Raw genomic sequence first — 7,204 nt, 5'->3', positions numbered from 1 at the left:
GTTCTGTCCAAGAAATTAAAACAGGCCACTTCCAGTCGCTAGATATTGCAGATAAAATGCTTCCATTAGAGACAAAAGGGTAAATACAGACTATTTACTGGGGAGTACGTAACAGAAAAACAAATGGTTTGACATCTCAATGCAAATGATGGCAGAAAAGAAACTAGAAATAAAATTTACAGCATAAATTGCCAGACGATACAGGAATGGGAATTTGATTTTACTTTCATTCTAAATATCACTGCTAACAGTGAGTTATACCCATCACAGAAGCATCTCCAAAAAGCTGACAATTGTTCAAAAGAAACAAAACTACATGACCACAAGAAATTAATATCCTAAAAGGGAAAAGGTTTACCTGCTAACACTTCTCTTGTATTTGAATTCAGAAGAGTTTGTCTAAATTAGCAATAAAGGCTTTCATAAAGGAGAGAGAGAGAGAGAGAGAGAGAGAGAGAGAGAGAGAGAGAAGAGAGAGAGAGAGAGAGAGAGAGAGAGAGAGAGAGAGAGAGAGAGAGAGTTAACAAAAAACACACACATGTATTTACACAAACTGAAACTCATCCATAAAATAAATACACAAACTGAAACTCATCCTTAAAATAAAAACAACAAAACTCACAATGTACATACCACATGAAAAACTCTATATAATCTTTTCCACATGAAATCAAATGAAATTCATCATTATTTTAACCCTACGTGACCAAAGGAAGGCAACACTTAGAAACAGCAAATGTTGCCCAATCATTCTGACTTTTCAAACATGCTATGGACGGATTAATAAATATTAAACTATTTACAACTTCAGGTTTCTTTTCTTCCTTCGTGGTAAAAAATGGCACTGCACAGTACTCACACTAGATGGAAACTGAATCATGCATTTTAGCCATAAAGAACCTCCACTGTGACAAAATTTCATAGAACTCGAGCCTCCACTGTGAACAAAATTAAAAAAAACTTGACTATATATGCTTAAAACAAAACATCCCGAAGGGATTGTTAGAAATTATGTCCAGGTGCCAAGTTTTTCAGCGCAAACCTCAATATTTGTCTTTACAGTAAAATCAGACACTTTCCATCTACTATATATTATCAGCATTACATACTTTCTAGTTTAACCTGACCACAAGTCAAATTACATATCTCACATAGGGATGAAAAAAAAAAGTATTTATCTTTAACAACTGAATTTAGATTTTATCTTATGAGATTCTTTTAAAACAATAACTGGATAAACTGACACTGATGAAGATTCTGACAAAACTTACATGGTGCTGGTTGAAATTTGGGCATTCTTATCAGATATGAATAACTGGATTCTCTGCATTTAGCTATTGGATCACGTGGGGTACTCATTATCTATGGTCAAGTAAGGGAGACCAATTCAAGGATGAAAATAGGGGACTTCATTTTGATGTCCTATCCAATCTTCTAAAGAAAAAAAAAATGTATAAACGCCTACTATCAAAACAGAACAGCGTGAGTAGCGAGTTTTTGCACCCGGTTCACATAATGATAAAACTGCAAACACAAAACAAGATAAACTTTTAATTAGGGGAAACTACCAGAATTAGCTGCTCCTCAATGAAATTAGCTCGAGTCTCAAGAAAACCACTAATGAATAGGAATTAGAAGACTCAAAGCAAGGTCTTGAAGGTAGATATTACTAGCCTTAGGGAGCTTTGTTCGTTGTCAGTCTCTAATGAGAACACAAGGTCTCTGACAAAGATTGGCAAAGCCTGTGAGCCCAACAAATGACCTTGACTTAACACATTCTTTGTTGGAGGCTAAGTTACAGAAGGCAATTTTTTAAACATTTAACAGCTTTCAAACATTATCATACAATGGATAAATTAATTTTCAAAAAATCAAACCCATTACGTCTAAGCCTTGTATGTTGCACAAGAAAAATTGTTTTTTTCTACTATGACACTTCCCTCTCATGTCCAACACTTCCTTGGGTTTATAATACCATCTCTAATTACTGTAACTTCAAGTTAAAATATGGCCAAAATACAAATTTCTCACTTTCTATAAGTATAGAATACAATACTTTATATACTGTAATTATCTTTAATTTACTGAAATTTCAAGACTGTGCAGCACCAATTATCCACGAATTACTGAAACAATAATATACAATGAAGCTGTCAAATAGAATGGAGCAGTTGAATACACACTATCCTTCATGTACATTCAGCAGCTGATTATGCCAAAACAGAGTACCCAGGGGCACCCAGGTTTGCAAGGTCAATTGGGAACATGGGAGCAGTTGAGTACACTAAGAAAGTAAAATACTCTAGGGCAGTCAAGCACACTCTGGGACAGGCAAGTATATGCAATGGCTGAGTCATACGGCTGGGCAGGAACAACTGTGTACAAGAGAAAGAAGTACTCAAGACCACAGAAGACAGTGTGGGCTCCCCTCATACATAACTAAAGCACCAAGAACTGGTCTTGGAACACAAAAACATTTGTATTAACTGAGGCAGGAAAGAAGCATCTGTTATGCAAAGATCTCCAATAAAGGAGGAGAGAGTGGAACCACATGAAGAGGTGGAGAAGTGAAGGAGGAACAACGGTAGAAATGAAAGGAAAAATATGGATCTGCAATAAAAGGACATCTTACCTTTCTTTAAAACAGAATCAACACGATGAAAGAATAAATCAATGAATCAAGAAGTGGATGAGACCTGACAAAGAAAGATGCCATAAGTGTCTTGGAACCTTCAACTTTGTAAGTACTGTACAGTAACGACTGGGATCTGCATTTATATATGTCCCTATGGCCACAGGCAGTAAATGAAGAAATAGGAATTAGACTGTGGTCTGCGTTTATCTATGTTCCTATGGCCACAGACAGTAAATGAAGAAAGATGAATTAGACTGAATGCAAACGGCAAGACATGGACTATACAGTAAAAGGAGACAATCACAGAGGCAAATTCATTGGCAAGGAAGAGGTAGACAGGATGGTGTAAGTGTGACCGATGAAGAGGAGGAAAAGTGGGTGCAAAAACAGAACCTCAAGGAAAGCCACAATGTGTGTGGAAGGAAAACCAACAGAGACAGATTTATGCCTGAGAGTAGGAAGCCATGAACTTCAGGTTGACTTAATGTCTTTAAGGGCCTTATGAAAGATTTGCATAACAAACAAAACACAACAGCAAAAAAAATAAAAAGCGTGTCCAACAGTACTTGTCGGAAAGGATTAGAAGGGAAATAGTAAGGGGTCGGTTATTAAGGTGACTAGACACAGAACCTATTATAATGGACATGCTAAGATATTCTCCTAGAATCAGAGAACTTATTTATCTGCCTCACTGCTACACCCCATCCCACCCTGATACACTCATACACTACTAAACAGCACACCTGATTCCTAACAATTTCATCTGGGCCAAGTCAAGGATATATCTAATCATATACGATGAGAATGGTAGAAGGAACTGTTGCATATCTAAAGGACTTGGTCAGAGGGACCTGTTTTGGAGAGGCACTATACTCAAATCTAAATTAAGTGATTAACCTTATCTGAGCTGAGTCATTATTCAGCTGCACATGTAGATACCAATGAAATTAACCAAAGGACTTCTGCATTTTGACATTGGTGGCATAAACTTCAGAATAAAAGGGCAACTTGAGACATACCCCACCAGACAAATACATGGTACAGTCAGAATGACATTCTCAATGCATATTACTAGCAGGAAAGTATGTAGGTGTGTGAAATACAGGACTCACTCAAAATCAGCAAAGCCTCACCTATCACTAGCTATTGTCTAACTAGTTCCAGAATCATCTGCTCTCATAGGGCATTCAAACATTAGCAAAATATTACAATCAGATCAATGCAGTCTTCTAGATCACATTACACATATCTAAAATTACTTGCGATACCCTAAACAAAAAATTATGAAATACAACTTATTACATGAAAACCAAAATAAAATGTTACTAAGAGGTAAACACGATGTACAATGTATTTTTCATTCTTGATGGGAATAAAATTGCTTGTGTTCTTCATATTTACAAGTAAGAAAAAATTTTGCCATATCCATGCTGGAAATCGATGACACGAAAATCTAGCTGTGTTCTTAATCTCCATGTTCTTGTGATTTGATGTTTGGGATACTGATGAAAATTCTTCTCCCTATCTTCATACTGCATGCCATATCTACCTGGAAAGCAAATACTTTATTATTCAATGTAACACTTCACAGATTTTCTTTTTCAAAATTAACTCTAGATATGTATTCATTTTATGATACTCTATTATTAAATGCCTGTCTACACAAAAGATTAAACTTCCTGAGCTGTATGCTAATATTATCTATGCAGAGAGAAGAAAGAGAGTGTGTTATAGCGAAATGAGAACGCAGGGGCAACCTACAAAAGTCTCAGAAAAGGTTCTGAGGCAGCTGATTAAAGTTTCAGATTGACAAATAACACTGGCCTTGGACCAGAGACATAAACATCTTTATAAAGCATATAGTACATACTTTAGCTGAAGAGCATATCTCTTACCATATGGGTTTGGCAAATGCAGTCCAAAATCAATCCACGGGCCTTGAATTTTCATCCCATCCTGGATGGTCCTGGCAAAAAAATAAATATATTATTATCATGTCAAATACCCAGTATGGATAATACCAAAAGTATAATACCCATACGAATAATATCAAGAATGTAATGTGCCTCATATATACTACATGCCTGTTTGTTCACACTAGCCTTTAACAACTAAGAATATAGAAACAAATAAGCCAGAACAAAATATGTAATAAAAAAAACCTGAAAAAGTTCAGAAAAGTATAAAACCATAAATCAAACTTACTGCTAGAGCATCTGGAAGTTTCTCATATTCCCAGAGTTTATGGCTTGGGGGGGATTCTACATGACTTTAGGTCACCTCATCTTGTAAAACTGGGGGATTCTACATGACTTCCTGCAAGTACAACATTCAAAACTATTAAACATACTATGTATCAACCCAGAACTACAACATTAAGCATTATAATAATTATTATGAATGAATGTACTACATTTTTGCCTTGACCTCTCATCCCGAAAATTTTGACACATGAACAGTTACTGTGATAACTTTTCCATTGGTATAATAACCTAATTTAAAAGTACAGTATTTTCACGTTTCACAAAGCATAACTTATTTATGGGAATACAACTCCACTGTAATATCACATCAACGATAAGCCTAGCTAATAGTAGTTTTTATCACTGCTTACTCTTTACGACTACTCAACCAGCCAATTGTGCATTTAGTATGGAGATGCCACACAACGCTCATGGGTTTCAAACAGTGTTAAGGATAAAACTTGGGTAAAACTGAAGACTACTATCCCGACCTGGTTCGTGCTCGTTTGACCAGGATATTTACTCCCTTTCCTTTATAATTTCCTTTATATTTCCTTTATATCTTTCGTTTATTTTATGTCTTCGACGTTTACTAAATTTTATGTTTCTGTAGTCATCCCATAGGGGCTGGTACTAACAAAGCATTCATATCCACATAAACTGGTGGTCTAGTTACTGAACTGGAAAGGCTAAGCAGTAGTCTTCAGTTTTACCAAAAACTAGCAATAGGGTGACGTTCAGTAAATGTCACCCATGTCTAAAAGGTAATTCTAGGCAATAACTCTGCACGGACTGCAAGGAACGTTCCCACGAATACGACAGCCACTAGGGATTGGAGCGTCACTTGTATTTCGCCGTGGTTAGTACTAGCCCCGGGGGATAATTACAGTCGACCCCCCAAAAAATAACGGCAAATTATTAATAAGCAACCCAAATACTATAGGAAACTGTAATTTCCAAAGAATTCCAAAGAGTTCTTACCTAGATTTACCTTTCTCACTATTGTCATCGATGTTCGTACTTGAAAAAGTTACAACCAGTATCTTTTTCAAGTACGAACCTACTGGAAGGACCGTAGCCTCCACTAGAAGGATGCACTTTCAAACCCCTCCTAAAGTTACTATTGAAAGCCCAGGTGAATTTGCTTCCCTGTTACTAACACCAAGAAACATTTCCTTTCAAAATTCAAATATAAAAACTATAACAAATACAATAAATTTGATATTGTCCAGAAAAGTTATTCTAAGCAATGGTATGACATTCAAACCAGAAGGGAGGACTGTTTACATCTTGTCACTAACTAAGGGACGGTTCAGCCAATCAGAACCCAGAGCTGCAAGAAACCAGATTGTGATTGGCTTAACCTCCTCAACTGATCACTCTCTCCGGATGGAGCGAACACACTCAGCCAACGTGTGTAAAAAACGGAATTTGACACAGTGAAAACAAAGGGTTTTTAAAGGACCTATATGTACCTTAATGTTTAAACCTGGATAGGAAACGAGTAACTTTCCCTTATTCTGGTCCACGAACATGTGGTAGTGAATAATAATGGTATTCATAATTTAGGATGTGATATCTACCACCAAAGTAGGCTACAGTCACTCACCATAGGTATCCCCATAAAATAAAGTAAGGCATTTAAAATTGTTATTGAAGCAATGTATTTACCTGTAACTCGAGGCACTTAGTGAAGGCTGTTATAGCTACCAAGTCACCCTTCATAAACGAAGTTTCGTTTGCTCTCAAAACCCACTGTGAACTTTCTCTGCCTAGATATATACTAGTCAAACTCACATATTTCACTTAAAAGCACCGTAATAGGGCAACCACTGAGAGTTCTATGAGCACCGGATCTGTGCATCACCGAAGGAACTATACATGAACCGGCGATTAAAAATTTGGGCACATTCATTTTCTGCCTCAAAATCACTGAAATTGTTCAGGTGGGTTATATAGCCTAGCCATCAGCTCACATTTCATACATAAACATAACTGAAAGTTCCGTAAACACCACGATTATATCACGAAAGTATATTACAGAAACACCCGGACAAATGTCAGCCATCTTCGCGTTTTCAGCTCTTACAGTCTACGCTAACAATGGCAGTACTGCCCAAAACAAACCAAGAGTCTTCTTCTATTAGAATTAGATTTAGAAGTTCACAGGAACTTCAAACCGGGAAATTTTAACACGACCTCAGGTTTCCTAAAGTTTAAACTTAATTTTATGATAATGTATAACAATAATAATAACTTTAATGTGTTTTCATTTCTCATTAAATAGAGACGACACAGCAATTCAGTAATATCAATTAATATACAA

General features: G+C 36.3%; 1 long non-coding RNA gene across 1 annotated transcript; it reads right to left on the bottom strand.

The window, feature by feature from the left end:
- Positions 1-525: 525 nt before the first annotated feature.
- On the bottom strand, positions 526-6,968 carry LOC135224144 (uncharacterized). The gene is made up of 4 exons (XR_010316649.1): positions 6,550-6,968; positions 4,841-4,951; positions 4,531-4,601; positions 526-4,184 (listed from the first exon to the last, which is right to left on the bottom strand). It is a non-coding gene; the product is annotated as an uncharacterized LOC135224144 (long non-coding RNA).
- Between the last annotated feature and the right edge of the window lie 236 nt (positions 6,969-7,204).

Source organism: Macrobrachium nipponense, chromosome 10 (assembly GCF_015104395.2).
Source record: "Macrobrachium nipponense isolate FS-2020 chromosome 10, ASM1510439v2, whole genome shotgun sequence".
Taxonomy (NCBI): Eukaryota; Metazoa; Arthropoda; class Malacostraca; order Decapoda; family Palaemonidae; genus Macrobrachium; species Macrobrachium nipponense.
Note: the sequence above shows the minus strand (reverse complement) of the source record. Positions and strands in the feature narration are given on the sequence as shown.